Below are 14823 nucleotides of genomic sequence, written 5' to 3' on the forward strand. Positions count from 1 at the left end.
TGGATTAAGGAAATTATGGGTTATAGCTATGGAGGTGATTGGTTATGGTTCATGGGTATGCTCGTGAGGTCAATATAGTGTTTATCATCTCCGTTGCGTCTACGTACCTTTCCTGCAATATTGAATCTCAATATTGATACATGAGTACTCATAATTTAACTTTTACATACTAATAGTGTATCCCTGACTAGTGCTCGAGTATATAGGATTATGCATGTTTGTACTTTTGATATTGCCTTTAGTTAGGTTATGTTGAATCCTGAATTAGTTATATATGCGACTGAGATAAGGTATAAGATATGCATGTCGTTGGAAAGCTAGTGAAAAATTAAGAACTTTTCATTTAGATATCGAATGATTTCGATGAACGTATTTGAAGTTATAGTCCATCGAATGTTTGTATTATTATTAAAAATGATTATTATTATCGTCGTTATTATCGTCGTTCTAGTCTTATCTTATTATTATTATTATTATTATTATTATTATTATTATTATTATTATTATTATTATTATTATTATTATTATTATTATTATTATTATTATTATTATTATTATTATCTTTATCAATAAAAGGATTTATCATTAAAAATTGTTATTTTTATTATTATTACTATCGTTATTATCATTAAAGTTATAATTAGTATTATTATTATTATTATTATCTAATTATTATTATTATTATTATCATTATTATTATTATTATCATTATTAATATATATATCATTATTTAAAAATGGTTATTGTTATTATTATTATTATATTATCATTATCGTTAATAATGTCATAGTAATTATCATTATTAGTATTATTGTAATTAAAACTAATATTAGTAACACCTAATTATTTTGATTACTATTATTATCATTATTATGAACACGATATAAAAGACGATTAAAAGCTATTAAACGAAACGATTAGGAAATAATGAGTAAGAGTATCTCGATAAAATTAAAATATTATAAGATATTGATTTAGATAAAATTATCGTTCTTATTATTTTTATCATTACTATTATTATTAAAAGTATCGTTAGTATCAAAACTATCATTTTAACAAAAATTATCATTTTAACAAAAATTATCATTTTAATAGAAATGTCATTGTTACTATAAAATATCATTTTTATTATCATTTTAAATAGAATTATTATTTTAAAGATAATATTAAAAATTATCGTAAATATTAAAGTTATCATAATTAGAATTATCGTTTTATCATAATATCATCTTAGTAATTATAAATATTGATATTTTTATAATAATAATTATTATTACAAAATAATACAACTTTTACTTACTAACATTATAGATATTATTTTATCAAATAAATATGTAATACAAACATATTTTACTACGTGTAATAAATTACTTTAATAATACCTATCATATTATCTTTATGATATTAAATGAACCCTATAAATTTTATTACTTAATATATATAAAAGTATATTTTATTATATAAATTTTAATATAAAATTTTATTTATTAATAAATGAATTATATTATTTACTCTAATAAATCTTTTAAAAATTTTAAAAATATAAAACGACGATATTTAAAATATATTATAATCATGTATAAATTTTGGAAATCATTTTGAGTCAAATTGACTTTTGTTGACTTTTGCATATTAGTCTCGAGCATTAGGATTGTGGTACACTATGACTTGACCTAATTTGTTAGACAAATATTGACCAACACATAAATATATATAATTAATTTAGGTTCGTGAATCCGAGGCCAACCTTGCACTTGTTCAATGACGTTATATGTATTTTTACTACGAAATACAGTATGGTGAGTTTCATTTGTCTTTTTACCCTTTATATTTTTGGGACTGAGAATACATGCGCTTTTATAAATGTTTGACAAAATAGACACAAGTAATTAAAACTACATTCTATGGTTGAATTATCGAAATCGAATATGCCCCTTTTTATTAAAGTCTGATAATCTAAGAATTAGGGAACAGACACCCTAATTGACGTGAATCCTAAAGATAGATCTATTGGGCCTAACAAACCCCATCCAAAGTACCGGATGCTTTAGTACTTCGAAATTTATATCATGTTCGAAAGAGGATACCGAAATGATAGGGGATATTCTTATATGTATCTAGTTAATGTCGGTTACCAGGTGTTCACCATATGAATGATTATTTTTGTCTCTATGCATGGGACATATATTTATGAGAACTGGAAATGAAATTCTTGTGGTCTATTAAAATGATGGAAATAAATGATTATGATAAGCTAATGAACTCACCAACCTTTTGGTTGACACTTTAAAGCATGTTTATTCTCAGATGTTAAAGAAATCTTCCGCTGTGCATTTGCTCATTTTAGAGATATTACTTGGAGTCATTCATGGCATATTTTGAAAGACGTTGCATTCGAGTCGTTGAAATTCATCAAGATTATTATTAAGTCAATTATAGTTGGATGTACTATGAAATGGTATGCATGCCGTCAACTTTCGTTGTAAAGAAAGTTTGTCTTTTAGAAACGAATGCTATGTTTGTAAAATGTATCATATAGAGGTCAAATACCTCGCGATGAAATCAACTATTGTGAATCGTTTATAATGTATATGAATGGGTCCTTTCAGTTGGTATCAGAGCGGTGGTCTTAGCGAACCAGGTCTGTATTAGTGTGTCTAACTGATAAGTCGATAGGATGCATTAGTGAGTCTGGGCTTCGACCGTGTCTGCATGTCAAAAGTTTTGCTTATCATTTTGTGTTGAAAATTAACTACTTATCATCCTCAGGAAATTACATGCTTATCATTTTTAGTCTAAGACACGTCTTGCTGCATTGATTGCATGAATAGTGTATAGACAAAAATTCATATCTTAGCATATCTGCTAAATCATATCTTATCGTATCTGTTACTTTAAACTTTGCCTGACATATCCCGTAAAGTCCTCCGTAATCTACAAAATCTTTTGATCTATATATATATATATATATATATATATATATATATATATATATATATATATATATATATATATATATATATATATATATATATATTATATGTAATTAGAATACCATCCGTTAGCCAAAATCATTTTATATCGGAAAAAAAAAATTCTTTATCCAATCGTACGAAATGGAATTCATCATCAGTTCAAGTCACTCAGATTCCGAAATGGAATCCCATTCAAGCTCCGAAAGCAGTGTGACCGGAATAGATCAACCAATCAGTCATCACCTATTCTGGATGAATTGGGGATGGGTTCGTAGCCTCCTCAATCATTGGAGACAAGAAGAAGGTGATCCCTTCCATCCACCACATTGCCCTCTGGACGAAGAACCTGAAGCACTTACCGGCGAACCTGTCCGAAACACCATTTTCTCGCTCATTTCCAGAGTATCTCGTCATGATTATATATTACATCAAATTTTAGATTTTATTTATCCGCTCGTCCGAACCGACAATCACCCCGGTGTAATAGAAGAAGTCAACGAACTTCGCGCTCGGGTAGTGGCTTTGGATAATATGGTGCAGAGGTTACAAACACCAGCAGCAGCACCAGCAGCATAACCAGTACCACCATCATCAACGCCAACAGTACCATTACCACCTCCAACCACAACCGCGTCGTAAACCTCAACTTCACAATCTGTCCCACGAGCATCAACGTCATACGCACCATAGATACCAAGGAGTACCAACAACAATAACTGACGAAGTATTAATTCATAACTTCATTGGAGAAACATTCCGCGGCGATTATATAATCTCTAAAGTCTTAGAGATAATCTAATCTAGCCCTAACCATAAATCAGTTAAGCGAACCAAAATGATAGAAGGAAGAGTAGAAACCCTGACAAAAATGGTGTGTGATTAACAAGCTAATCTTGCTTTACCAACAGCATCAACAGTACCGTCAGCGTTACCAGCATCGTCAGTACAGTCAACATCCGAATCAACAACACAGATAACATCACAAACTCCGTCAGTTCAAGAATCACTGTGGACATCATTACGAATCAATAACGTGTATATTGTATCAACGAGTTATGAAGAATTAACTCATTCCCTCTGAAGAAATTATATGTGTATATATATATATATATATATATATTGAAATAAATCTTTCCGTGCTAAGCTATTGTGTGTGAATCTTAACTACTCGGTTAATTCATATTACAAATATGCAATAATGTACGTCCTTCGGCCGCAACTTAACCAGCGTTAACTACAATCTCTGTCACAATTCAATAAATTCCAATTCATAATAAATCAAGTATATATTTGATTTTACACTTTCATCATCGATGTACCCGAAACTTTTCAAATAACATCATTCGTACTTTGCGAAATTCACAAGAATTCCACGAAGCGAACGTCATACATCAACAAATAACGAAGTATTGATTCATAATTTCAATGTCATTAAAGAAATACTGCGTAAAAGTTATGTACTTTTTAAAGCCTTTAGGGATTATTCAATTCTAGTTTCAACCGTAAATCAAATGAGTTTAATTTAACATTAACTCATTAAATCTATGTTATATCTGAAGAAAATATACATATATATATATATTTTCATAAAGACTGTAATAAAATTCTTTTGTACAAAATATTAATTGTGAAATTTTTTTTAACGGGTAGGTAATACCCGAGAGATATATAAATTCACAATTAATATGTTACATTCTTCGAATCTGATTCAGCAAATCATCCATTATACTCCCTACTTTCACAACAATATACATTCTTTTATAGAAATCAAAACAACCATACTCATTCAAAATTTAATTACATATTCTGATTTTGAAATCTCAAAATTCAACTTGAGATATGACCAAAATCATCACTCTTAGATCCTTACATCTTACACAAGCTATATTTTGACTTCAAAACTGTGTTAAAACATCAAATGTATGTTAACGATTACAATCTGTGTTCAAACCCTTCGAAAATTTCTGAAGACACTTCGAATGATGAGCAATCGAGATGATGATCCAACCACATGTTACTCACAGTTATGTACCCGAAAAACTCTTGAAACCAAAGTAAAAGTTTAAACAACGTATCCGCGTCAGATTCTTTAGCATTTATTAGCAAAAATAACTTTGCGACTCCTATTCAAAGTAGCCAGTTTTGTCACAGCTCCAGCAAGTCAACTTCGACTTTTCAGTCAGACTAACCTTATTATAACCTTGAGATATACACCATCGTTACCAGGAAACCTTTTACATTCCACCACATTATTAGCAGATGTACCAACAACTTCATTACCCTTTGACTTTAGCGTCTCCAAAAAGTCATTATAATTATTCATTGAAACCCCATCATTTATTCATTTGCATCTTGTAATGAGAATTGCCATACGAATCATTGGGAATTAGCAATCAGTATTTTGAAACCTCGCAGCATGTCTACGCCAACAGTTATATGTGTATATATAACGTCTATCTTCTGGACTTAATTTGAATGTGAAGTTTCTGAAAAATACTCCGAACTACGAATTGGTTCTCCGAAAAAAAAATGTTGATGAAGCAGCAAAAACTATAAACGACTTTAAACGGTAAAAGCTGGATGATAATGATGAAGTGTGCTAGCAAAGCGCAGAAAAAGAGAAATTTTGGAACTGGGAAACGGATTGAGCAAAGTAGGAAGGAGGCTGTGGACAAATTACAAAGACTGAACCTGACTTCAAAGGATTTAAAATGATTCAGTACCTGCTGAATACCTTGCTCCTGACTCTAAACCCCTGCGGACAATATTCTTCATCATCCTCTGATATTAGAAATTCTAAAATATCATCATATCTTTCATTATAAATATCCTCCATATTTCTGAAGATATTTTCTTAATTTTTCTTATTTGAAATCATTTACCTCTTCGCGCTATCTGTATTACAACATAAAAGAAACTATTTTAGTTTCTAAATTCTGAAACATTCAAGTTTAAAATAGGAATATTTTGAAGTAGTGTTGTGAACTGAAGCATGAATTAGTATAATATAATGACACTTGATCAATGTGATTATATTACAGTAAGTCATGCTGAGTTTCTAAATGAAACGTGATGATTCACAGATCATAACATCATCATGTGCCATGTTATACGACTCTTGTATTCTACTTAACCCCTAAAATATCAAGAAAATATTTTTTGATGATTCGGCCTTTTCCAAGGTATTCTAGTAATTTGACAAGTCAAGATCGTGCCATTACAATTTTCTTCCTAGAACATTAACAATGTTCATTCCAAAATTCATATCTGCAAATTCTAGACCATTACAAGCGGTGCTTAATCGCAAGAAGAAGAAACGAAAGGACAAAACTCCGAAATAGAAATTGGGGTATAAATTGCAGCAAATAAAAGAGAGCATTAACTGTGAATGATAATGATTATAGAAGACATAAGCAGAGACTTTGAAATATAAGGAAACATATAAAGCCCAACGACAAACCAGAAATTATAAACCATATATATCGATGCATATAGCAATATAAAGACACGGGAGAACTAGAAACACTATAAACCCAAGAGTATAGTAGAAGTAAATAGATTCTTCCGGCGGTAGATGAAAAAGAAGAATGACCGATATGAAAGTTAGAAGTATATCGAGAATCAGAACTGGATGGAGCATATTGATGAATACTTTAAAATATGAGTTGAGGGGGAAAGAATAGAAGGTGATGAAACATGACTAGGAACTTAGAAATCAACAAATTTAACTCACACAATGGCGGAATAAGTGAATCAAACCCTCTAGTGAATAGGTTAAGTTTTTTTTTTTGATTAATTTAGTCAAACCACAACTAAATCAAGTGTAATTAGATCAACACCTAGAGCTATTATTCACCACCTGGGTGATTTGGACTGAGAAAGAATCGAAGGAGCTCACTAGATCTGAGTGTGTGTAACAAATGAGAGGCTTAACCTAAAATGAAGAACATAAGACTTTATATACCCCTGCTGTTGACTCACCCATACGATTCATTCATTACACGTACGAGTTGGCTTCATCAGCCGTACGGGTGATCACTCACTCGTGTCTTCTCATTTAGGTTGTAATTGTGATTTAGCTCAGCATCAACCGTGCATATGAGCCTGTCAGCTGTACGAGTGAGGCTTCACTCGGACGTCTGACTAAGTTTAACATAGTCAAACATCTAAATCTCGTTCCTACAGTTCCTGTAACCACATACAAACACGGATAGGATAATAACGAGCAATCATGGTGGCCTGTAAATTGTTGTACCTGCAATGGACGTGGGTAGATGTCTAGGGACTTGCATAAAATGCATCAACAGAAGGTGTGAGTTGTAAGAAAACGAAGGAGGTGAATTTATAAGAAAATCTCCGACAGAACAATTAAAATGGACGATCGCATTTAAAGCGGATCCTAATTCCCTTTGTTACAGGAGAATCAAATCTTATTACAAAGATTTTCTTCAAATCCCTTGAAATCTGAAATCAACCATATCTACGTCAAATGATAAGATGAATCTACACTTACTCATTTCACTCTTCTATGTTAGCTTCATTCGTACTCTTCATATAAATGGATTGGTTATCCAAATTATTCGCTGATGATAAAACTCTAATTTTCAGCCTGTATGCATCATGAAAACATACTTATTATCATTCACGACATTTCCACTCAAATTTCGGGAAGAAATTTCTTTAACGGGTAGGTACTGTGACAACCCGGAAATTTCCAACCAAATTTAAACTTTAATCTTTATATGTTTCCGATACGATAAGCAATATTTGTTAAGTTAAATTTCAAGAATTTTAAACTATGTTCATACATTCATTCAACCTCGACCAAGTTCCAATGATTCACGAACCATTAAACGAATATGATTATATATGTATATGTGTATATATATTATAACTTGAAACGTAAACAAAATATTAGATTAAATACTTTATATGATTGTATCTGTTTCAAAATATTTATCAATGGAATTAGAAGATAAGATCAAATGATTGAATTATCAGATATATTGAATTATGATTACAAGTCTCTGTTGAAAGACCCACGTTGATTTGAGAAATCTTTCCATTTTAACAATATTCAAAAAATGGTAAAGTGATTTATAAATAAGAACAAATTGTCAATCATTGAGAACTAGACAAAGGATAGTGGAAGATTGAATCTCATAAAGACTCGATTGATCTATTTAGTTTCAAACGTACAAAAACGTTTTCAGTTTAAAAAGAACTTTATTATTTAAACGTATATAACTTTTATAAATATCTAGAACCACTTTTGACAACTCATTACTTAACTAGTATGATAAAGATAACGATATTTATATTTGATTTTATTAAATATATATGACGATTTAAATTAATATTATATATATTTATACGCGTATTATACGTACATAGTTTTATACTTTTACTATACTTAAACTTTACCTTTACTTTATTTTTACTTTACTTTAACTTTAATAATTCACTTTAATAATTCATACTTTAATAATTCACTTTAATAATTCATACTTTAATAATTCACTTTAATAATTCATACTTTAATAATTCACTTTAATAATTCATACTTTAATAATTCATACTTTAATAATTCAAAAATCTATTATAAATAGAATTCAATAGGTTTCATTATTTCATAGAAACTTGAAAATATTTTTCTCTAAACTCTCTCAATCGATTTACATATATATATTTACTCCGTATTATTTCAAGATATTATTAGTATACATAAAATATTATGTCGGAGTGCTATCCGAGTGATTTCGAAATTGTTTTTCGAGTGGGATTGGATTAAGGAAATAATGGGTTATAGCTATGGAGGTGATTGGTTATGGTTCATGGGTATGCTCGTGAGGTCAATATAGTGTTTATCATCTCCGTTGCGTCTACGTACCTTTCCTGCAATATTGAATCTCAATATTAATACGTGAGTACTCATAATTTAACTTTTACATACTAATAGTGTATCCCTGACTAGTGCTCGAGTATATAGGATTATGCATGTTTGTACTTTTGATATTGCCTTTAGTTAGGTTATGTTGAATCCTGAATTAGTTATATATGCGACTGAGATAAGGTATAAGACATGCATGTCGTTGGAAAGCTAGCGAAAAATTAAGAACTTTTCATTTAGATATAGAATGATTTCGATGAACGTATTTGAAGTTATAGTCCATCGAATGTTTGTATTATTATTAAAAATGATTATTATTATCGTCGTTATTATCATCGTTCTAGTTTTATCTTATTATTATTATTATTATTATTATTATTATTATTATTATTATTATTATTATTATTATTATTATTATTATTATTATTATTATTATTATTATTATTATCTTTATCAATAAAAGAATTTATCATTAAAAATTGTTATTTTTATTATTATTACTATCGTTATTATCATTAAAGTTATAATTAGTATTATTATTATTATTATTATCTAATTATTATTATTATTATTATTATTATCATTATTATTATTATTATCATTATTAATATATATCATTATTTAAAAATGGTTATTGTTATTATTATTATTATATTATCATTATCGTTAATAATGTCATAGTAATTATCATTGTTAGTATTATTGTAATTAAAACTAATATTAGTAACACCTAATTAATTTGATTACTATTATTATCATTATTATGAACACGATATAAAAGACGATTAAAAGCTATTAAACGAAACGATTAGGAAATAATGAGTAAGAGTATCATGATAAAATTAAAATATTATAAGATATTGATTTAGATAAAATTATCGTTCTTATTATTTTTATCATTACTATTATTATTAAAAGTATCGTTAGTATCAAAATTATCATTTTAACAAAAACTATCATTTTAACAAAAATTATCATTTTAACAAAAATTATCATTTTAATAGAAATGTCATTGTTACTATAAAATATCATTTTTATTATCATTTTAAATAGAATTATTATTTTAAAGATAATATTAAAAATTATCGTAAATATTAAAGTTATCATAATTAGAATTATCGTTTTATCATAATATCATCTTAGTAATTATAAATATTGATATTTTTATAATAATAATTATTATTACAAAATAATACAAGTTTTACTTACTAACATTATAGATATTATTTTATCAAATAAATATGTAATACAAACATATTTTACTATGTGTAATAAATTACTTTAATAATACCTATCATATTATCTTTATGATATTAAATGAACCTTATAAATTTTATTACTTAATATATATATAAAAGTATATTTTATTATATAAATTTTAATATAAAATTTTATCTATTAATAAATGAATTATATTATTTACTCTAATAAATCTTTTAAAAATATTTAAAAATATAAAACGACGATATTTAAAATATATTATAATCATGTATAAATTTTGGAAATCATTTTGAGTCAAAATGACTTTTGTTGACTTTTGCATATTAGTCTCGAGTATTAGGATTGTGGTACACTATGACTTGACCTAATTTGTTAGACAAATATTGACCAACACATAAATATATATAATTAATTTAGGTTCGTGAATCCGAGGCCAACCTTGCACTTGTTCAATGACGTTATATGTATTTTTACTACGAAATACAGTATGGTGAGTTTCATTTGCCTTTTTACCCTTTATATTTTTGAGACTGAGAATACATGCGCTTTTATAAATGTTTGACAAAATAGACACAAGTAATTAAAACTACATTCTATGGTTGAATTATCGAAATTGAATATGCCCCTTTTTATTAAAGTCTGGTAATCTAAGAATTAGGGAACATACACCCTAATTGACGCGAATCCTAAAGATAGATCTATTGGGCCTAACAAACCCCATCCAAAGTACCGGATGCTTTAGTACTTCAAAATTTATATCATGTCCGAAGGAGGATCCCGGAATGATAGGGGATATTCTTATATGTATCTAGTTAATGTCGGTTACCAGGTGTTCACCATATGAATGATTATTTTTGTCTCTATGCATGGGACATATATTTATGAGAACTGGAAATGAAATTCTTGTGGTCTATTAAAATGATGGAAATAAATGATTATGATAAACTAATGAACTCACCAACCTTTTGGTTGACACTTTAAAGCATGTTTATTCTTAGGTGTTAAAGAAATCTTCCGCTGTGCATTTGCTCATTTTAGAGATATTACTTGGAGTCATTCATGGCATATTTTGAAAGACGTTGCATTCGAGTAGTTGAAATTCATCAAGATTATTATTAAGTCAATTATAGTTGGATGTACTATGAAATGGTATGCATGCCGTCAACTTTCGTTGTAAAGAAAGTTTGTCTTTTAGAAACGAATGCAATGTTTGTAAAATGTATCATATAGAGGTCAAATACCTCGCGATGAAATCAACTATTGCGAATCGTTTATAATATATATGAACGGGTCCTTTCATAAATCATTAAGTTGGCATATCATATAGATATAGAACATGTGTTTAGTTGATTTTAAAAGTCAAGTTAGAAGGATTAACTTTTGTTTGCGAACAAGTTTAGAATTAACTAAACTATGTTCTAGTGATTTCAAGTTTAAACCTTCGAATAAGGTAGTTTTATATATATGAATCAAATGATGTTATGAACATCATTAGTACCTCAGGTTTTTGTGGATAAACCTACTGGAAATTAAAAAAATAGATCTAGCTTCAAAGGATCCTTGGATGGCTTGAAAGTTCTTGAAGCAGAATCATGACACGAAAACAAGTTCAAGTAAGATTTCCACTCGAAATAAGATTGTTATAGTTATAGAAATTGAATCAAAGTTTGAATATGAGTATTAAATTGTATTAGAAAGATATCTTACTGTAAATAAGAAAGATTTCTTAAGGTTGGATGATCACTTTACAAGATTGGAAGTAAGCTAGCAAACTTGGAAGTATTCTTGATTTTATGAAACTAGAACTTATAGAATTTATGAAAAACACTTAGAACTTGAAGATAGAACTTGAGAGAGATCAATTAGATAAAGAAAATTGAAGAATGAAAGTGTTTGTAGGTGTTTATGGTCATTGGTATATGGATTAGATATAAAGGATGTGTAATTTTGTTTACATGTAAATAAGTCATGAATGATTACTAATATTTTTGTAATTTTATGAGATATTTCATGCTAGTTGCCAAATGATGGTTCCCACATGTGTTAGGTGACTCACATGGGCTGCTAAGAGCTGATCATTGGAGTGTATATACCAATAGTACATACATCTAAAAGTTGTGTATTGTACGAGTACTAATACGGGTGCATACGAGTAGAATTGTTGATGAAACTAAATGAGGATGTAATTGTAAGCATTTTTGTTAAGTAGAAGTATTTTGATAAGTGTCTTGAAGTCTTTCAAAAGTGTATGAATACATATTAAAACACTACATGTATATACATTTTAACTGAGTCGTTAAGTCATCGTTAGTCGTTACATGTAAATGTTGATTTGAAACCTTTAAGTTAACGATCATGATAAATGTTGTTAACCCAATGTTTATTATATCTAATGAGATGTTAAATTATTACATTATCATGATATTATGATATATTAATATATCTTAGTATGATATATATACATTTAAATGTTGTTACAACGATAATCGTTATATATATGTCTCGTTTCAAAATCATTAAGTTAGTAGTCTTGTTTTTACATATGTAGTTCATTGTTAATACACTTAATGACTGATAACGCCATTTTCATACATATATTTTGGGCGTTATCTTGTTCCATTTATTGTTATTTTGAAGACTTTGAATAAGATATTGAGTTATTTGAGTTTAAAATGAAGAAAATGTCAAGATATGGTTCATTGGCTCATTATTGTTGATTTTATTGAAGATATAGTCAAAACAAAGTTAGAGTTGAAGATAAACGTGCCTCGAGTGAAAAAATCAGTTTCCATCGCTTCAGGATAAGGTTTGTCGCGTTTTGGTCGTCGTGATACGTGATGAAGTGCATCAGAACGCGATATGGAAAAGGGGTGAAACTGATCAATCTGTCGCGTCTAAGGCCATTGTATCGCATCCTGGGTTGTCGCGTTTCGCGATGTGTTGTCACGGATTGCGACTCATGTCGGTTTCAGCTGTTTTCCCTGCTTCTATAAATACTCGATTTTTACCCCAATTTAGGGCATGGAGTTTTATTTTACGAATTTTCTTTCACAGCAGCTACTATTACGTATTTTATAGCTTTTCTACATTATTTTGCAAGGGTTTAACTTAGTACATCAAATTTGGTTAGTTTAATCTTTAAATTAACTTTTATTACTTTTATTAATTTGTTCCTTATTCAATTTAATGATTATGTTTAATTGTTCTTCTTATTTATTTGTTATTTGCTTTGTCATGAGTAGCTAAATTCTTAGTATCCACTTAGATGCATGAACCTAGGTGACGGATTGCGATCTTTTAGTTAAATACAATTAATTTTAATTACACAACTTTATGTTTAACTAAGATCCATCATTATTAAAGCTTGTTGATTGTCAGATCACGGAAGTTATTGATTAACTAATGACAGTTAAATTGATTAATAGCTTTTACTAGATTATTGAACGTGAATAATTTAGGAATACGTGAGATTTTAGGAGGGACACCGATAATAAAATTAATCGTATAGTGGTTGAGCTTGAAATTAGTTGCAATAATTGTGAGGTTGTAAGGGACACCAAACCAACCTAAGTTAGATTATAATCTTGAGTAATATCATTGTGAATTGGTTAGTAACTCTAGGTTAACGACAATTATACTTAGGTTGCTAGTCTTAAACTGTAGGAATCGACAGATAAATACAGTGTCACATCATTGTAATTGTATACTTAACGAGTTTAACCGAGCAATCCTAGCCTAGGGAATTGTAGCTAAGTGGATACCTTTGTTTCTTATTGAGTTAAGTTTAATTTACTTTCGCGTTTAATCAGTTTTACAACAAAACTCCCCTTTTAAATCTTAGAATAATTAATAGTTCAAGTTTTCAATTACCTGCTCTCTGTGGAACGAATTGGTCAAATACTTATTTAATTACTACACGAACTGGTTATAGTTGCCTGTATTGTGTGATAATCGATAAGTATTTAGCTAATAATTTAGAGTACGAAATTACACATCAATTTTTTTTGGCGCCGCTGCCGGGGAGCGGTGTAATTATTGGAAATTTGATTAAGCTTTTGATTATTCGATCCTTTTGTGAGAAGCAATTCTTGCAAAAGTTCCTTTTCTGTTATTTTTGTTTGATTTTACGCGCGGTTTTGTTGTGGTGTGATCGCAGGTTTGGTACCAATAACTCTGGAACCATCTAGAGTTTACTACACACGCAGCAAGGCTAAAGAAGAACAGGAAATCGCCGAGGATTTCACTGAGTTACCTTTTTATATTCCGGATTTTGAGTATATTAAGGAAGAAGTTAACATGGCTGAAGGAGCAGCAAGACAGACTATAGAAGCATTGATGAAAGCCACAAGGACTGGTAACGGACATGCTATTAGGCAACCACCAGTCACCACAGATTTTGAGGTCAAAGGATAGATTCTTAATATGATAACTCACCAATGCCAATTTAGAGGTACACCAAAGGAGGATGCATTCGAGCATCTTCGTTCCTTTAAAAGCATTTGCAACTTGTTCAAGATTGCAAATATCGCGGATACAGTTATCTATTTGAGGGTTTTTCCTTGGTCTTTGAAAGATGACGCCAAGGATTGGTTAGACTCTTTGCCTGAAGGTGAAATTGATAGTTGGGCTACAATGGAAGATAAATTTTTGTAACGTTTCTTTCCAACTGCAAAGGCCACTCAACTGTAGAGCGAAATTAATCATTTTATTCAAAAGCCACATGAGAAACTTTATGAT

Source organism: Rutidosis leptorrhynchoides, chromosome 4 (assembly GCF_046630445.1).
Source record: "Rutidosis leptorrhynchoides isolate AG116_Rl617_1_P2 chromosome 4, CSIRO_AGI_Rlap_v1, whole genome shotgun sequence".
In the NCBI taxonomy this organism is placed as follows: Eukaryota; Viridiplantae; Streptophyta; class Magnoliopsida; order Asterales; family Asteraceae; genus Rutidosis; species Rutidosis leptorrhynchoides.